Source organism: Pseudophryne corroboree, chromosome 2 (assembly GCF_028390025.1).
Source record: "Pseudophryne corroboree isolate aPseCor3 chromosome 2, aPseCor3.hap2, whole genome shotgun sequence".
Taxonomy (NCBI): Eukaryota; Metazoa; Chordata; class Amphibia; order Anura; family Myobatrachidae; genus Pseudophryne; species Pseudophryne corroboree.
Window position 1 is genome coordinate 230,534,120 of NC_086445.1, and position 19,155 is coordinate 230,553,274.

Genomic DNA, 19,155 nt, shown 5'->3' on the forward strand with positions numbered 1-19,155 from the left:
GTAGCTAGAGGATGCGGACTGGAGGAGACTTTTCTTATTCATTTTTTAAAATGCCCAAATATATTATTCATATGGAGATGTTTCTTAGGCTACTCCATATGGTTTATTTAACTCCAGATAAATTACATCAAATTTGGCCTTCTCAGTCATGACTCTGGTCCTCATTCAGCAGTGATCGCATTTGCAAAGCTGCACACATGCAGCTTTGCAAAGGCGATTACTAAAAATCCAAATGCAGTAGGCGGAATTAAACACCTCTTGGCTGCATTTGCAATCCCAGCACTGTGACCGGTGTCACAGCCTGCGATCAACACCGTGACCGATGGTCGCGATGTTCCCCGCAAATGGCCAGCTGAGTAAGCCTCAGCTTACGCATGCTGGCCATCACAAGGGCCCCTGTGAGGCCAAGAAATCTGTGTCTTTAGTGCAGACCTTGGCCTCGCCACTCCCGGAAAATGGGGCTGATATGCCTGGGGTTGCCACCTCATCCCTTTAATTCTGGACACAAATTACGCAGGTTTTGTGGCTGGCTGACTTTAAGACTCCATTTCACCTGGTTTTAATCTGCCACAGAACCTGTGTAATTAATATGTGTCCAGAATTAAAGGGATGAGGTGGCAACCCTAGATATGCCCGTTTCTGCCAATGGTGGCCATCCCTGCCCCCACGAATTTGACAGGCAGAGGCTGCATGCGATCACACATGAACTATTCTGCACATGGGGGGTCATTCCGAGTTATTCACTCGCTAGCAGCTTTTGGCAGCCGTGCAAACGCTATGCCGCCTCTCACTGGGAGTGTATATTAGCTTAGCAGAAGTGCGAACGAAAGGATCGCAGAGCGGCTACAAAATAATTTTGTGCAGTTTCAGAGTAGCTTCAGACCTATTCAGTGCTTGTGATCACTTCAGACTATTCAGTTCCTGTTTTGACGTCACAAACACGCCCTGCGTTCGCCCAGCCACGCCTGAGTTTTTCCTGGCACGTCTGCATTTTTCCAAACACTCCCTGAAAACGGTCAGTTGACACCCAGAAACGCCCTCTTCCTGTCAATCACTCTGTGGCCAGCAGTGCGACTGAAAAGCTTCGCTAAACCTTGTGTGAAACTACATCGTTTGTTGTAAGAGTACGAAGCGTGTGCGCATTGCGCCGTATGTGCAGAAGTGCCAATCGCTTTTTGCCTGACCGCTGCGCAGCGAGCAATCAACTCGGAATGACCCCCATGGGCCTGTGCAGTTTCCCGATTATTGGAAAAACTGCTCACTTTCCCGATTATAGGAAATCTGAGCAGGTGATCGCACAAGCCATCACTACTGAATGATGCCCTCTGTGTTGGGCTTTGGACACTTGGGCGATGTTCTCCAAGTCTAATGGAGCTGAACAATTGGTCATTTTTGGAAGGAAATAGATGATCTTATATTTCATGTTCTATCTACTTCTTTTAAGCTCCCCCTTACAGTAGCACTCCTGCAGACCTACTCTCCTCTCCTTATCATACGTATGTGCTTGGCCATATTTTATAGCATCGAGGCCTCTGTCACTCAGCTATGGAAATCTAATTTGTCTTCCCCTAGATCTCTGATTAATGATGATATTCAGGCCAGCTTCCTCATGGAGATTTTAAATTGTGCCTATTTTAACTCTGCTTCTGCACCATTCACCAAATGGTTCAGTTGCCATCAATGTCACTGAAAGTAGGGCACACCCTTCTACCTCCTGATTTCACACACCGTCTTCCTTAGTCACTTTTCAGTTGTAGATGGTGTTCTCATTTATCCATATTTCATTGCTGCGTCTTCCACTATTCACCAGGGACGTGCAGTCAGGGGAGGCAGTGCCTCCCCTGTCATTAATGAGTAAAATAATACAAAGAAGATACTTATGACACATAAGTATCTTCTTTATTATTTTACCTATCATTAATGTGTGTGAAAATCAGTTTGGGAGGCACCGATCGTGGTGCCTCCCGTAGTGATTAGGAAAGGTATGGGGAGCGGGGGGCGGGCGCGGGCGGGGCCTAGCAATGGGCAGGTAAAGCCCATTGAAATAACATGGGAAAGCGGCACCATTAGTGGTGCCGCTTTCCTACAGGGACGTGCTTTCAACCTATGAAAACACGTCCCTGTGAGTGAAGGCACAGTGATTGGCCAGCGGATCCGTCACTGGATCCGCTGTCAATCACTGTGTGGGCGTCGGTACCAGCGGAAGTGCGGGCGGCGGAGATGCGGGGGGCCGGGCGGCGGAGGTGCTGGCGGCGGAGAGGCGGGCGGCGGCGGGACGCGGCATTCAGACCCCTTGTGCAGAGTTTGGCAGCGGAAGCGGTACCCATTTCAAAAATGGCGCCTCAGCGTCATTTTTGAAATTCAAGATGGCCGCCGCGAGCCAATCATGGCTCGCCGCGTCATCGCCCCGCCCCCTCCCGCTGACTTATATAAGTCAGCGCGAGGCAGCGGCTATCACAGTCCGACGGCGGAGAAGAGCTCCTGAAGACGCCGTGGAAGTCCTGGATGGGCGGCGGCTATGCAAAAGGGCTTAGCAGCCGCCGCCCACCAGGTGAAGATGCTGGAAGTCCTGGGAAGGCGGCGGCCATGCAAAAGAGCTTAAAGGCCGTCGCCTCCCAGGTGAAGACGTCGTGGAAGTCCTGGATGGGCGGCGGCTATGCAAAAGAGCTTAGCAGCCGCCGCCCACCAGGTGAAGACGCCGGAGGAAGACCCCAGAAGCCCTGGGGAGGTGGCGCCCCCCCAGGTGAAGACGCCGGAAGTCCTGGGAAGGCGGCGGCCATGCAAAAGAGCTTAAAGGCCGCCGCCCCCAGGTGAAGACCCAGTTTAATAAAGGATTTTTTAAAGAATGTGTCGGGTTTTTTTTTCAATATTTTCTTTACAGGTGGACTACAGGTGCCAGCGGGCCCTTTATGTCCGGGCATGCTGGCACTTGTGGTTCTCCAAGTGCCAGCATGCTGGGGCAGGCTTACTAGGACCTGTAGGCCACCTGTAAAGAACAATATTACTATTCTTTGCAGGTGGACTACAGGTGCCAGCGGGCCCTTTATGTCTGGGCATGCTGGCACTTGTGGTTCTCCAAGTGCCAGCATGCTGGGGCAGGCTTGCTGGGATCTATAGGCCACCTGTAAAGAACAGTATTAGCATACAATGAACCCCGCACCCACCGCCACCAGGGGTGCGGGGCATAGCACTGGGCTATCAGCCCAGTGCTGGTTGTTGCTCGGGAGGGGGGACCCCATTTAGATTTTTTGGGGGCCCCACTTTCCGAGGAATTCCAGCCCTGGGCTGACTGGTTTGGGGGGGGGGTTTAATGGCATGGCAGGGGGACCCCACACTGAGTGTCTCCCCTGCTATGGCATTATCCCCCCTGGCTGGTTCTGCCTGGTGCTGGTTTTAGTGGTGTGGGGAGACTGCACTTTTTTTTTCCGGGGGGGGGGGGGGGTGTTTAGCTGCAGTGCCTCCCCAGCCCCTGACCTCACCGCACGTCACTGCTATTCACATATTCTACTAATTTATAACTGTACTATGCTTTGTTTGCATCGCCATCCTGCTTTCGGGACATTATCCATTGTATATGTGATTCTATGTTCTGTTCCATATGTCTGTTGAGTGTCTCCACTTGGGAATTCAACCCTCCCCTCTTTTGCTCTTACCTCCTTCCCCATCTCCCCAAACTCATTATACGTGGTATTGTTTGATCCATTATTTTATTTCTGTATGCAATTTTGAAAATCAAAACAAATGTTAAGAAAGATATAGTTTCATTTATTCACCCTAAAGGGAAAACTCGCAATTTAATTAATGCTATGACATGTAGAAATTTGTAGATATAGTAGCTGACTACTGATCATGTGACTGCACTATATCATAAACAACCTTTGCGATGTCACACAGCTTTGTTATAAAGATCACTGCTTTTTATAGAATTATCTGCGGTACCTGCTCATGACTTCTCTCAGTGTAAGGTAAGATTATTTTAACGTACAGTAAATGTTATATGAAAATAATGCTAAAATTAACATTAGTCACATTTGTAATATGTATGGAAATAGTTTAATACATTTATCATAAAGGCAAAACTACCAAATTAATAGAGTTAGACAGTTCTGTTAAGGTTGTTTACACCAGACTTCCCTCCCCACACACACACATACTGTACAAACACACACACACACACACACACACACACACACACACACAATCCCATTCACTTTAAAAAGTTCCAACCTGAAAATGATTAATAATACGCTTTGCCATTATTCTTTATTGTGTTATCTATCTATCGTTCGTAGTGCACGCATGATAATGTACGTACGTACGTACGTACGTACGTACGTACGTATAGTCCACAGAGACTGCATTCACAAATGTGATCAGTTATATACTGTAATAAACCTCCTAATGCTAATGTGTGGACCTCCATTCTTAAAGTAAAACATTCTATACCCTTAATACTAAGAAATAATGACACGGAGACTTGAATTTGGCAGAAAATTGTTAGCTATTTATTGTACCCTAACCACTAGAAAAACCTGTAAAGGAAATATTAAATTAGCATGTAGTATCAACCGAAATATGGTGGCAGAAAAAAAGAACGGCTACAACCCACTGAAGATAACCTCAGAAACATTAAAACTCAAACATTCCTAATCTACCACAAAAACCATACATAGGTAATAGGTGCCCAACTCAGACCTCCAAGCTGACTACCCACCCTGATGGGTGATGACGCTGCCCCCTGTTGGGTGATCTAGTGGCCTTAAAAGTCAATGGTGAGGTGAGTGCACCTAAATCACACCAATACTGTAAAAACTGTGACTAACAAGTCAAACTAGAACCTGCCGTTCTTTTCCGCCAACAGCGAAAGACTCTTCCACAGAGTCTTCGCACCGCCACCATACCCTCAACCTAACTCCTGCAACACCTGAAACAGATCCTCCAGGAAAAACATCATCCCTTCCTTGGACAAATGCACACCATCAGGCCGAAAAAGGTGACTTTCACGGAACCGAATCCTAGGGTGGTGAACCACTTTCCCTCCGTGGGCCAATACCCACTTCGCCACCGCAGCGTTCACCTTTTGCCTGGCCTCATCAATAGGGCAACCGTCCGCCACTCCTCGCCAACGCAACCTTGGCACCATCATGGTGAACACCAAAACACAGCTGGGCCAAGCTGCGGCAACGCTGGCCAGATCTTCCATCATGGACCATCTCAGCTCTAAAGACGTCCTCTTCCCCAGATCGTTGCCACCAAAGTGGACAACCAGAACCCTAGGGACTCCATGCTCCCTGACTTGACTGACCAATCTACTCTTCAAATCTTGACACATCATTCCACGCCAACCAAGCCAACGAACACCATGAGCCCAGGGTAAAAACTGCGCCCCTTCCGAGGTCAAAAACCTAGCTGCCCAGTAAACATAAGAGTGGCCAACCACCCATACTGACAATTCGTCTTTCACCCAACCTAAAGTGAAGGAAAGGAATAAAAATTAGGTTAGTAAGTATCCTAACATGAGCTTATTTCATGCATTAACCCTGAAGGATCTGCCAAAAGAAAAAAGGTTTTCATTTCTTATTGAGTCACGGCCTAGCCGCTCTAAACAAGCTTCAAGCTAATCGAAGCATAACATAAAAACACAAAGGGAAAGATCAAAATAAAATAAAGCAAAATAAAAAGGGGTGAGGTGGGGGGGGGGGTTAAATGGGAAAAACATGTAAGAACTCAGCTGGAGGTGAAAGCATAAAAAACCTGCTGAGGGACTTTGTATTGGAACTAATCAGCCGAATTGTGTAAGTTGAGATTCAGTCCGTCAGGTCAGGCAAAAAATCGCAAAAGAACTCCAGACCCCCGCTGCCAGCAGCGGCGAGTAGCTAATCCCTGAGTAGGATGAACAGGGGAGACAAACAGACACAAACTGCACAATGACGTACTTAACCATCCAACATTAACTTATTAACGTTTATTAAAACTGAAAAACTCATGAAACCAGGCGAATATAACGTTTGTAACTAGAAGACTTCCAGCACCCCACCGCCTGAATCTCCGCAACGGAAAAACCCGCCGACGCAGCCGACGTTGCAGCCCCGTTTTTGGAAAGAATGCGTACCGAAAGCAGCGGGTGAAAGGCCCAAGCCGGCCAGACAGCGACTAAGCATCCAACGAAATTGATATTTCGTCAATGATAAACCGTCATAGTGCAGCAGCCATGACCCCCTCACATTGGGCCGAACTGCTGCATATTTCAATGCCAATCTCACCGGGCAAATGCTCTTCTCCAGAGACGGTACCAAAGTGACCCATCGTCCTCTACCTACTTGGTCCATCTTAGAGCGACGCAGTCTGCACAGCATAGACCTCTCACCCACCACCACGTCATCTTGAAGCATGCGCGAATATGCCCATTTAGATGGAGCTACCAGATCTGAAACCCGAAAGGCTTCGTGATAAGCCATGGAGAACGCTAACTGGAACAACAGCGACTCAAAAAGTGATGATGCGACACTGACTACAGCACCGATGACAGCTGGTATCAAGGCCGCATCGATGGGGCGCCGCCTATCTGGCGGCGCTGGCGCCACACGCGCCCACCCTTTCATCGCCTTCACAAGAAGCCCGCTCTTTGTCACATCAGAAAAACCCGCTCTGGATCTACCCGTGACAAAAAGCTGCCAAATAAAAGAAAGCATCAGCCGATGCCCGCTCTTACCTTCTTGACCCTGTCCTGGGACAAACTCTTCCCACTCGCTCCAAGCTTGACCGTAAGCCTTGAGCGTGTTCGGAGCCACTGATCGCATTGCTAGGCCCTCCAGTTCGGTCCGATCACCTGCCAGACATAACCGGGACATTGAAACCCCCGCTCATCGGCCTCAGGTGCCAACAGCCGAAATCTTTCCCACTGCCCGCGGGACAACGCGTCGGCAATTCCATTCTCAATTCCTGGAACATGCTGCGTGTGGAACCATACAATCCGACGCAAGCATGTCAGCAACAATTGCGCAAGCACCCTCAAAACCACCAGCGACTTCGCCCTCTGATTATTGATCACATGCACCACGCCCAGATTGTCGCATCTGAACAAAATGCTGCGATCAGCCAGACGTTCGCCCCAAACCTCCGGGGCTACCATAATGGGGAAAAGCTCTAGCAGCAAAAGGTCCTTAGTGAAACCTTCGCGAGACCATTCCTCCGGCCAAGGGGCCACACACCAAGATCCCTCTAGGTAGCAACCGAACCCAGAGGAACCCGCCGCGTCGGTAAACAGCTGTAATCCAGCATTGTCAACCGTTGGGGCCAACCAGATACGCACCCCATTGAAGTCCTCCAGGAACGAGGCCCAAACGGCCAAATCCCTCTTAATCTCGGAGGACAAGCGAATGAAATGATGCAGTCTGGCACACCCCGTCGTCGACCTCTCCAGCTTTCGGCAAAAAACCCTGCCCATCGGGATGACCCGACAAGCAAAGTTCAAGAGGCCCAGCAAAGACTGCGCCTGCCGCAGCGTAACTTTGTGCGATGCCACGAACTGCCCGATAACCTCGCGAAGCTTGGCAACCTTGGCCTTAGGAAGGCGACATGAGCCTGCCACCGTGTCGATTTCAATCCCCAAGAACAACAAACAGGAGACTGGCCCCTCCGTTTTATCCTCTGCCACAGGAACGCCAAAGTGATAAAACAGGGCTTGAATGCTTAACAACAAATCGCTGCAGTGCGGCGAATTTGCCGGTCCCACACACAGAAAATCATCAAGGTAATGTGCTACCCCATGACTTCCCGTAGAAGACTCCATGCACCAGTGTAAAAATGTGCTAAACTTTTCAAAGAATGAGCAGGAAACGGAACACCCCATCGGCAAACATTTGTCAATGAAATATTCCGTTCCGATCCGAAAACCCATACAACAGAATGAGTCCGGATGCAACGGGAGCAACCTAAATGCGGATTCAACATCAATCTTAGCCATCAGAGCTCCTGGGCCGTAAGTTCGAACAATCCCCAGTGCCTCGTCAAACGACTGGTACACCACCGAACATTGTTCTGGCGGTATTGCGTCGTTGACAGACGACCCTGACGGGTAAGAGAGATGCTGAATGAGCCTAAAAGCACCCGGAGTCTTCTTGGGGACTACCCCCACTAGGGAAATGACCAAGTCATCCAATGGGGGCAGGGGAAACGGACCCTCCATCCTACCCAGTCGCACTTCTTTCCCAACTTTTTCGCACAAAACTGACGGGAAGGTGCGAGTGGATTGAAGATTCTTGAGGGCCTTGACTTTCACCTCGCCCGCAACCGGAAAACAATCTTGAAACCTTGAAACAAAAAACTAGCGTCCCGCCTATCTGGATACCATCCCAGCCACTTGGACATGGCATCCAAATTAATTGGCGTTGGAGTCCTGTTGAGCGATCCCGCTCCCGGTGGGTTTTGCATAGCCTTGCTTACCCCCCCCCCCCCCCCTTTGGCCCTGCCGATTGCCCTTAAAACAGTTGAAGGCCAGGTGGAAGCCGCCACATTGCAAGCATGAATGTCGAAAACGACACTGCCTGCCGAAGGAACAGGTCGCATTATTATATGCGAAGCATTTCCTCCTCGCGGGTGCCTGTCCACCCCCGCGATTAGCTGATCTTCCTTTCCTGCCCTGCCCCCCCTCCGCGCTAACCCCCTGGGCGGATGACCCAGCGCGCTGCCCATCCGCCCCCGGATTCCACATCTTTGCATCCAAAATCAATTATCTGCAAGCAGTCCTGCTTTTCCCAAAACTTTTCGTCATACATTCGCCATTCTACTCCTGTTGACATTCGTTGCATGTCGTGTATCTGGTGCAAGTACCGGATGACGTTCATATGGCCTATCCTCCAGATAACACGCCGCAAAGACGCAGAAACCAGCCAACCAGTTGTCAAACGAATGGAAAGCCTCAGCTCCTATGCCCTTCTTAGCCTTCGCTGCCTTATACTCCTTCTTCGCATCCTTAGTCAGCACGAACATATCCACGTAATCGCCTCTACTGATTTTCTTCCGGCAGCTATCCCGCAACCCCCTCAACACTACCGTATAGTCGCAGTGGACTACTCCAGGCATATTACGGCGTTTCTTGGCCCTGCAAGCGCTCTCGCTAAGCCACTTGCGCCTCTTACGCTTCTCCCGCTGCCCTGCCACTTTTTTAGCGTACCTCGTCGCCCACTTTTTCGCTCTAGTCGTGCTACTAACCTCGGACGCTTGCGACGATAGGGATGAAGAAGAGGAGGAACTGACCGAACTAGAGCGTGCGTAGGAGCCCGATGCCGAATCCTCCACCTCACCTGACGTTGCTCGGACTCGGACGCCCCCGGTGTGGAAACCTCGAAATCCTCATCGTCGCTCACGTCCACCGCAACCTCACCATGAACACCTGAAAAGACGACAAAGCACGGGACCCGGAAACCACTTCTGGAGCATGCATATTATTCCGGGGTACCTCTGCCCGCGACTCATGTCCGCGCTCCGTCCCTACCAATTGGTTGCCTAACTGCGCCGCGGCTGCCCCCCAGGTCCTGACAAGCGCGCGCTATCCGCTCGACGCCCCCGCTTCTGTGCGCGTGCCTGAAATCCTCGCTGTCCCCGGAGATGCGGCTGCGATCAATGGGACCAATGCCGCCACCACCGATGACAGCGCTGAGGCTAACTCCCCGGAGGCCTCTTGTCTGCCCCAAAACTCGTGGCCACTACCGGAGGAAGCCCCCGTGGACGCCATCGTCCGTATCCTGGCCTGTCGACCGGTGGGCAGCTCGAAGGGCCCCACCGGTACATAATCTGCCTGCACCCTTGGTGACCTGCTGGCCCCCCTTGCGCTCACCTGCCTGCTCCTCCGCCCCTCTTCTCCCCCATCTGCTCCGCGCCCACGCACACCCAATAAACTGCCCCTGCTGCTGCCCCCGGCGCGCGTGCCCTCCTCCTGCAGCCCGGAGCTCCCTCCGGCTGCAGGGAAGGCAAACCTATGTGGCTCTCCACCGCTAACAGTATATGCCCCCCTTTGCCCCCCCCCCGCCGCTCCCCGCGGGACTCTGGTGGTTAGGGAGGCAGCAGGGGAGACTCATAGCCTTGTGGTGCCGCTGCGCGCACACGTGCGCGGTCGGCGCCACTAGCTGAGTGAACGGCCACGCGCATCCCCAGTGCGCGCGCACCGCCGCTTCCAGGCAATCTCCGGCCCGTGGTGGGGAGCACCGCCGTCCGAGCCCCGGCGACAGCCCTTCCTTGACCAGCCGCCGCACTCCGCCCACCCCGCCGCCCTTGGCCGGCATCCGCCTGCGGCCTTGAAAAGTGTGACGGGTGAGAAGAAAGTCCAGGAGCTTCTCCACGCCGCCCGCTCCGGCGTGCATGCGCGCGTCTCCAGCATCTCCTGAGGTGGAGTTGTAGGCCGAGGCCCGGCCACCTCACCTCCCCTCCCCTCCCTTGTGCCCCGCGTCTCACCCCCTCCGCCCGCGACCGGAGATTAACTCCGGTCCAAACTCCTGCGGCAGGGGAGACCGGGTCCACCTAGCTACCACCGCGCGGGTATGCGCGCCGGCGCCAGGGGATGGGGAACGATCAACTGGGAACACAGGCCCAGCCGAGGCTCTAGCTCCCCCGCCCTCAGAGCGGTAACGAGATGGAGCCCCGGCCGAACGGAGGGGGGCGAGAGGCAGCCATGTATTCAGCACCCACTCACAGAAGTGCAATGGAAGGCGAGGGGGAGCAGGAGGGCACTTAACGCCGGGCACTAAGCTACACCTAACACTGTCACCCAAACTGCTTAACCTACTAATGAATGCTCCAAAAAACTGATAAACACTCACCAGCTAGAAGGCAAACTAAAAGAGACCCCTAGATGACCTATACATCCCTATATATGCTGATCCCTCCCCTATCTACCATTGGCTGTAACCTTTCATAACAATTTGGTCACAGGAGGTTTAACTCTCTCCATTCCCATGTCTGTCATTTTGTTCTCCTTCCAGCAAGGTCTAGTATCACTTCTCCATACTCATCCTTGTAGATCTCTATGCTACTATCCAGTGTTGATCATCTTATTCTCCTTCATTTCATCTTTTTCCTTTTCCACTACCACTGTTTTGTTTTCTTTTATCAAAAAATATGATTTTCCAAACTAATTTAGTGAAAGTATATTTAAACATTTCATAGATTACATATAGCAAATCCCTCCAAAAATAATGTATGGATATTATATATGTTTGACCAACCACAAAGTTATTTTATTTTCTAAATGTAAAATGTATTGTACAAAAAAGACCATATCCTGTGGTACAGTACATGTGGTACTAAAAATAGTCAAAAGTCTGAGTCGATGTGCACGGCACTGGTTACCAGAATTAGAAAGGTACAGCAACGTAGCCTGGACCAACACAGGTTTTAAACAAAATATTCTTCTTGTTGCCATATTTGAATATGTTATGTTTTTGTGCATATTGTTATCTGGATTGGAATTTCTGTTTCTACCAGCACTGCTATGTGGTATCTGTTGCTATGTCTACTGTCAGGGTCGGACTGGCCCACAGGGGTACAGGGGAAATCCCTGTGGGCCCACCCGCTCCTCTAGGGATCAGGTTCCAAACTGCACTTGAATTATACATTATATATATATGTTACATAAACTGCACAGGACTATGGAGTATATTCTACAGTACATTGCTTTTATTAATCTGGTACATTATCATGCGTGCACTAGCAGTATTACTATATATATTTATTAAGGGGTCCAGACCATGCACTCTCTAATGGTTGCATGCATGCAAGCCTCTGTAGTGGCTGGCCACACCCCTAAACATGGGCCCCTACCACTGCTTTTCCCTAGTGAGCCTTCATGCCCCAGTCTGACACTATCTACTGTTATTGTGCAGTTTGTTATAAACATAATACAAAAAAAATAACCCACTATTCTGAAACCATTAAAGAAAACAAAATGTAGCTTAGGTGGACAACCCATTATTTGTACCTTGCACATCTCAAATATCAGATTGTAAGGTGCGGATTTTACTTTTCTGTCGCTTAGGCCATAGTCAGGGACACCAACTGGTGAGGTGGGGGCAGTTGAAGACGGGGCCTGGGAAGCAGGACTTTGCCCCAAGATGCTGTGGTCACACCCCTTTCAGGGGTGCAGGGCTACAATGTTTAGAAAAGGAAGTGACCATGTCCTCTTAGTACTCGACTCCCAAAAAATCTATTAGTGACCCTAGAATGCTTCATTGATCCAAGAGTTCTACTATATTCCATCTATATAAACTAAAATAAATGAATTTATTATATCAGTAATTAAAATGGACATTGAACTTTATATGCTAGCTGGCATGCAAAAAATAAGATTTTACTTACCGATAAATCTATTTCTCGTAGTCCGTAGTGGATGCTGGGAACTCCGTAAGGACCATGGGGAATAGCGGCTCCGCAGGAGACTGGGCACATCTAAAGAAAGCTTTAGGACTAGCTGGTGTGCACTGGCTCCTCCCCCTATGACCCTCCTCCAAGCCTCAGTTAGGATACTGTGCCCGGACGAGCGTACATAATAAGGAAGGATATTGAATCCCGGGTAAGACTCATACCAGCCACACCAATCACACCGTACAACTTGTGATCTGAACCCAGTTAACAGTATGATAACAACGAAGGAGCCTCTGAAAAGATGGCTCACAACAACAATAACCCGATTTAGTTAACAATAACTATGTACAAGTATTGCAGACAATCCGCACTTGGGATGGGCGCCCAGCATCCACTACGGACTACGAGAAATAGATTTATCGGTAAGTAAAATCTTATTTTCTCTGACGTCCTAGTGGATGCTGGGAACTCCGTAAGGACCATGGGGATTATACCAAAGCTCCCAAACGGGCGGGAGAGTGCGGATGACTCTGCAGCACCGAATGAGAGAACTCCAGGTCCTCCTCAGCCAGGGTATCAAATTTGTAGAATTTAGCAAACGTGTTTGCCCCTGACCAAGTAGCTGCTCGGCAAAGTTGTAAAGCCGAGACCCCTCGGGCAGCCGCCCAAGATGAGCCCACTTTCCTTGTGGAATGGGCTTTTACAGATTTTGGCTGTGGCAGGCCTGCCACAGAATGTGCAAGCTGAATTGTACTACAAATCCAACGAGCAATAGTCTGCTTTAGAAGCAGGAGCACCCAGCTTGTTGGGTGCATACAGGATAAACAGCGAGTCAGACTTTCTGACTCCAGCCGTCCTGGAAACATATATTTTCAGGGCCCTGACCACGTCAAGTAACTTGGAGTCCTCCAAGTCCCTAGTAGCCGCAGGCACCACAATAGGTTGGTTCATGTGAAAAGCAGAAACCACCTTAGGGAGAAATTGAGGACGAGTCCTCAATTCTGCCCTGTCAGAATGAAACATTAAGTAAGGGCTTTTATATGATAAAAGCCGCCAATTCTGACACACGCCTGGTTGAAACCAGGGCTAACCGCATCGTCACCTTCCATGTGAGATATTTTAAGTCCATAGTGGTGAGTGGTTCAAACCAATGTGACTTAAGGAACCTCAAAACAACATTGAGATCCCAAGGTGCCACTGGAGGCACAAAAGGAGGTTGTATATGCAGTACCCCTTTTACAAATGTCTGAACTTCAGGTACTGAAGCCAGTTCTTTCTGGAAGAAAATCGACAGGGCCGAAATTTGAACCTTAATGGACCCTAATTTTAGGCCCATAGACAGTCCTGTCTGCAGGAAATGGAGGAAACGACCTAGTTGAAATTCCTCTGTAGGGGCCTTCTTGGCCTCACACCACGCAACATATTTTTGCCAAATGCGGTGATAATGTTTTGCGGTTACATCCTTCCTGGCTTTGACCAGGGTAGGGATGACTTCATCTGGAATGCCTTTTTCCTTCAGGATCCGGCGTTCAACCGCCATGCCGTCAAACGCAGCCGCGGTAAGTCTTGGAACAGACAAGGCCCCTGCTGGAGCAGGTCCTTTCTTAGAGGTAGAGGCCACGGGTCTTCCGTGAGCATCTCTTGAAGTTCCGGGTACCAAGTCCTTCTTGGCCAATCCGGAACCACGAGTATCGTTCTTACTCCTCTCCTTCTTATGATTCTCAGTACTTTTGGTATGAGAGGCAGAGGAGGGAACACATACACTGACTGGTACACCCACGGTGTCACCAGAGCGTCCACCGCTATTGCCTGAGGGTCCCATGACCTTGCGCAATATCTGTCCAGTTTCTTGTTAAGACGGGACGCCATCATGTCCACCTTTGGTTTTTCCCAACGGTTTACAATCAGTTGGAAGACTTCTGGGTGAAGTCCCCACTCCCCCGGGTGGAGGTCATGCTGAGGAAGTCTGCTTCCCAGTTGTCCACTCCCTGAATGAACACTGCTGACAGTGCTATCACATGATTTTCCGCCCAGCAGAGAATCCTTGCAGCTTCTGCCATTGCCCTCCTGCTTCTTGTGCCGCCCTGTCTGTTTACGTGGGCGACAGCCGTGATGTTGTCCGACTGGATCAATACCGGTTGACCCTGAAGCAGAGGCTTTTCTTGACTTAGGGCATTGTAAATGGCCCTTAGTTCCAGGATATTTTTGTCTCCAGGCTTGACCATAAGCCCTGGATATTCCTTCCCTGTGTGACTGCTCCCCAGCCTCGCAGGCTGGCATCCGTGGTCACCAGGACCCAGTCCTGAATGCCGAATCTGCGGCCCTCTAGAAGATGAGCACTCTGCAACCACCACAGGAGGGACACCCTTGTCCTTGGTGACAGGGTTATCCGCTGATGCATCTGAAGATGCGACCCGGACCATTTGTCCAGTAGGTTCCACTGGAAAGTTCTTGTGTGGAATCTGCCGAATGGGATTGCTTCGTAGGAAGCCACCATTTTTACCCAGAACCCTTGTGCATTGATGCACTGAGACTTGGTTCGGTTTTAGGAGGTTCCTGACTAGCTCGGATAACTCCCTGGCTTTCTCCTCCGGGAGAAACACCTTCTTTCTGGACTGTGTCCAGGATCATCCCTAGGAACAGAAGACAAGTCGTCGGAACCAGCTGCGATTTTGGAATATTGAGAATCCACTCGTGCTGCCGCAACACTACCTGAGATAGTGCTACACCGACCTCCAACTGTTCTCTGGATCTTACCCTTATCAGGGAATCGTCCAAGTAAAGGATAACTAAAATTCCCTTCCTTCGAAGGAATATCATCATTTCGGTCATTACTTCAGTAAAGACCCGGGGTGCCGTGGACCATCCCTACGGCAGCGTCTGAACTGATAGTAACAGTTCTGTACCATAACCTGAGATACCTTTGGTGAGAAGGGTAAATTTTGACATGAAGGTAAGCATCCTTGATGTCCCGAGACATCATGTAGTCCCCTTCTTCCAGGTTTGCAATCACTGCTCTGAGTGACTCAATTTTGAATTTGAACCTCTGTATGTAAGTGTTCAAAGATTTTAGATTTTAAAATCGGTCTCACCGAGCCGTCTGGCTTCGGTACCACAATAGTGTGGAATAATACCCCGTTCCCTGTTGCAGGAGGGGTACCTTTATTATCACCTGCTGGGAATACAGCTTGTGAATGGCTTCCAAAACTGCCTCCCTGTCAGCGGGAGACGTCGGTAAAACAGACTTTTGGAAACGGCGAGGGGAATACGTCTCGAATTCCAATTTGTACCCCTGAAATATTACCTGAAGGATCCAGGGGTCTACTTGCGAGTGAGCCCACTGCGCACTGAAATTCACTGAGAACGGGCCCCCACCGTGCCTGAACTTGTAAAGCCCTAGCGTCATACTGAGGGCTTGGCAGCGGTGGAAAAGGGTTTCTGTTCCTGGGAACTGGCTGATCTCTGCAGCCATTTTCCTCTCCCTCTGTCACGAGCAGAAAAGAGGAACCCTTTTGTCCGCTTGCCAACCAGGACTGCGCCTGATAATACGGCGTCTTATTTTGAGAGGCGACCTAGGGTACATCCCCTTTTTTTAAGGCAATACTTCCAAATGCCGTTTGGAATCCCTGACCACTTTACTAGAATACAAAACACTTATACTTGATGCCAGTCGGCAAATATTCCGCTGTGCATCATGCATATATAGAAAAGCATCTTTTAATTGCTCTATAGGCAATAATATACTGTATCTAGGATATCAATATTTCCAGTCAGGGAATCCGACCACGCCACCCAGCACTGCACATCCAGGCTGAGGCGATTGCTGGTCGCAGTATAACACCAGTATGTGTGTAAATACATTTTAGGATACCCTCCTGCTTTTTATCAGCAGGATCCTTAAGGGCGGCCATCTCAAGAGAGGGTAGAGCCCTTGTTCTTACAATCGTGTGAGCGCCTTATCCCCTGTAGGGGGTGTTTCCCAACGCACCCTAACCTCTGGCGGGAAAAGGTATACTGCCAATAACTTTTTAGAATTATCAATTGTTATCGGAGGAAAACCCACGCATCATCACACACCTCATTTTATTTTTCAGAGTCAGGAAAACTATAGGAAGTTTTTCCTCACCAAACATAATACCCCTTTTTTGGTGGTATTCATATTATCAGAAAAGTGTAAACATTTACCATTGCCTCAATCATGCAATGTGTGGCCCTATTGGAAATCACGGTTGTCTCTTCACCGTCGACACAGGAGCCAGTATCCGTGTCGGCGTCTGTATCTGAGGTAACGGGCGCTTTAGAGCCCCTGTATGAGACGTCTGGACAGGCACAAGCTGAGTAGCCGGCTGTCTCATGTCAACCACTGTCTTTTATACAAAGCTGACACTGTCACGTAATTTCAACAGTACATCCACTCAGGTGTCGACCCCCTAGGGGGTGACAACACTATTACAGACACTCTACTCCGTCTCCACATCATTTTTCTCCTCATACATGTCGACACAAAAGTACCGACACACAGCACACACACAGGGAATGCTCTGATAGAGGACAGGACCCACTAGCCCTTTGGGGAGACAGAGGGAGAGTTTGCCAGCACACACCAGAGCGCTATATATATACAGGGATAACCTTATATAAGTGTTTTTCCCTTTATAGCTGCTGTATTGTTTATACTGCGCCTAATTTGTGCCCCCCTCTCTTTTTTAACCCCTTTCTGTAGTGTAGTGACTGCAGGGGAGAGCCAGGGAGCTTCCCTCCAACTGAGCTGTGAGGGAAAATGGCGCCAGTGTGCTGAGGAGATAGGCTCCGCCCCTTTCTCGGCGTCCTTATCATCCGTTTTTTTATATGTTTTGGCAGGGGTTAAATGCATCCATATAGCCCAGGAGTTATATGTGATGCATTTATTTTAGCCATATAAGGTTTTATCGATTTATTGCGTCTCAGGGCGCTGCCCCCCCAGCGCCCTGCACCCTCAGTGACCGGAGTGTGAAGTGTGCTGAGAGCAATGGCGCACAGCTGCGGTGCTGTACGCTACCTTATCTGAAGACAGGATCGTCTTCTGCCGCCGATTTCACCGGACCTCTTCGCTCTTCTGGCTCTGTAAGGGGGACGGCGGCGCGGCTCCGGTGACCCATCCAGGCTGAACCTGTGATCGTCCCTCTGGAGCTAATGTCCAGTAGCCTAAGAAACCCGATCCACTCTGCACTCAGGTGAGTCCGTTTCTTCTCCCCTTAGTCCCACGATGCAGTGAGCCTGTTGCCAGCAGGTCTCACTGAAAATAATAAACCTAAACTAAAACTTTCACAAAGAGCTCAGGAGAGCCCCTAGTGTGCACCCTTCTCGTCGGGCACAGAAATCTAACTGAGGCTTGGAGGAGGGTCATAGGGGGAGGAGCCAGTGCACACCAGCCAGTCCTAAAGCTTTCTTTAGATGTGCCCAATCTCCTGCGGAGCCGCTATTCCCCATGGTCCTTACGGAGTTCCCAGCATCCACTAGGACGTCAGAGAAACAAAAATGTGGTAAAATACTGAAATGAAGGGCAACCTGCCACCCCTATGAGTACTCTTCATTTGTGGGTACATTTACCAAGGTGGGAGTATTTTTTTAGAACTGGTGATGTTGCTTATAACAACCAATCAGATTCTACTTAACATTTATCCAGCTGCTTCTAGAAGATAATAGATACAATCTGATTGGTTGCTATGGGCAACATCACCAGTTCTAAAAAAAAACTCCCACTTTAGTTAAATGTACCAGTGGCGGAACTAGCGAGCGGTGGGCCCAGGTGCGACAAAATGCTTTGGGTCCCCCATCCCATCCAAGTCCACCCCCTCACCCCTGGAGAGGATCTGGTGAGGGGGACCTGCTCAGGGCCAGAGAAATGGATACCTAGCAACAGTGCCGTAACTAGACATTTTAGCACTGTATGCAAGAAACGGCATCGGAACACCACCCCTGCATGCAAAACAGGGGCAGTGCGCGCCGTAGGCGCGTGCAAAAATACATAGTGGCGTGGCTTCGTGGGGAAGGGGTGTGGCCACAAAATAATACCAATTCATAAAACGGTGCACAGTAGTCTCCATTATTCAAATTACGCCGCACAGTAGCACCACTACACCAGGTAGAGACCCTTTTACACCTTACGGCGGACAGATTCCCCTTTTTACACATTACGGCAGACAGCGTCTCCTTTTTTACACATTACGGCAGACAGCGTGCCCTTGTTACACATAGCGGGAGACAGCGTACACTTTTTACAAATAACGGCAGACAGCGTGCCCTTGTTAAACATAGTGGCAGACAGCGTACCCTTTTTACACATAACGGCAGACAGCGTGCCCTTGTTACACATAGCGGCAGACAGCGTACACTTTTTACAAATAACGGCAGACAGCGTACCCTTTTTACACATAACGGCAGACAGCGTGCCCTTGTTAAACATAGTGGCAGACAGCGTACACTTTTTACACATTACGGCAGACAGCGTGCCCTTGTTACACATTACGGCAGACAGCGTACACTTTTTACAAATAACGGCAGACAGCGTGCCCTTGTTAAACATAGTGGCAGACAGCCCCCCTTTTTGTAGAAAGAAAGGAAAAGAAAAGAAAAGAAAAGGAAAGAAAGAAAGGAAGGAAGGAAGGAAGGAAGGAAGGAAGGAAGGAAGGAAGGAAGGAAGGAAGGAAGGAAGGAAGGAAGGAAGGAAGGAAGGAAAGAAAGAAAGAAAGAGAAAGAGAGAGAAAGGAAAGAAAGAGAAAGGAAAGAAAGAGAAAGGAAAGAAAGAAAGAAATAATT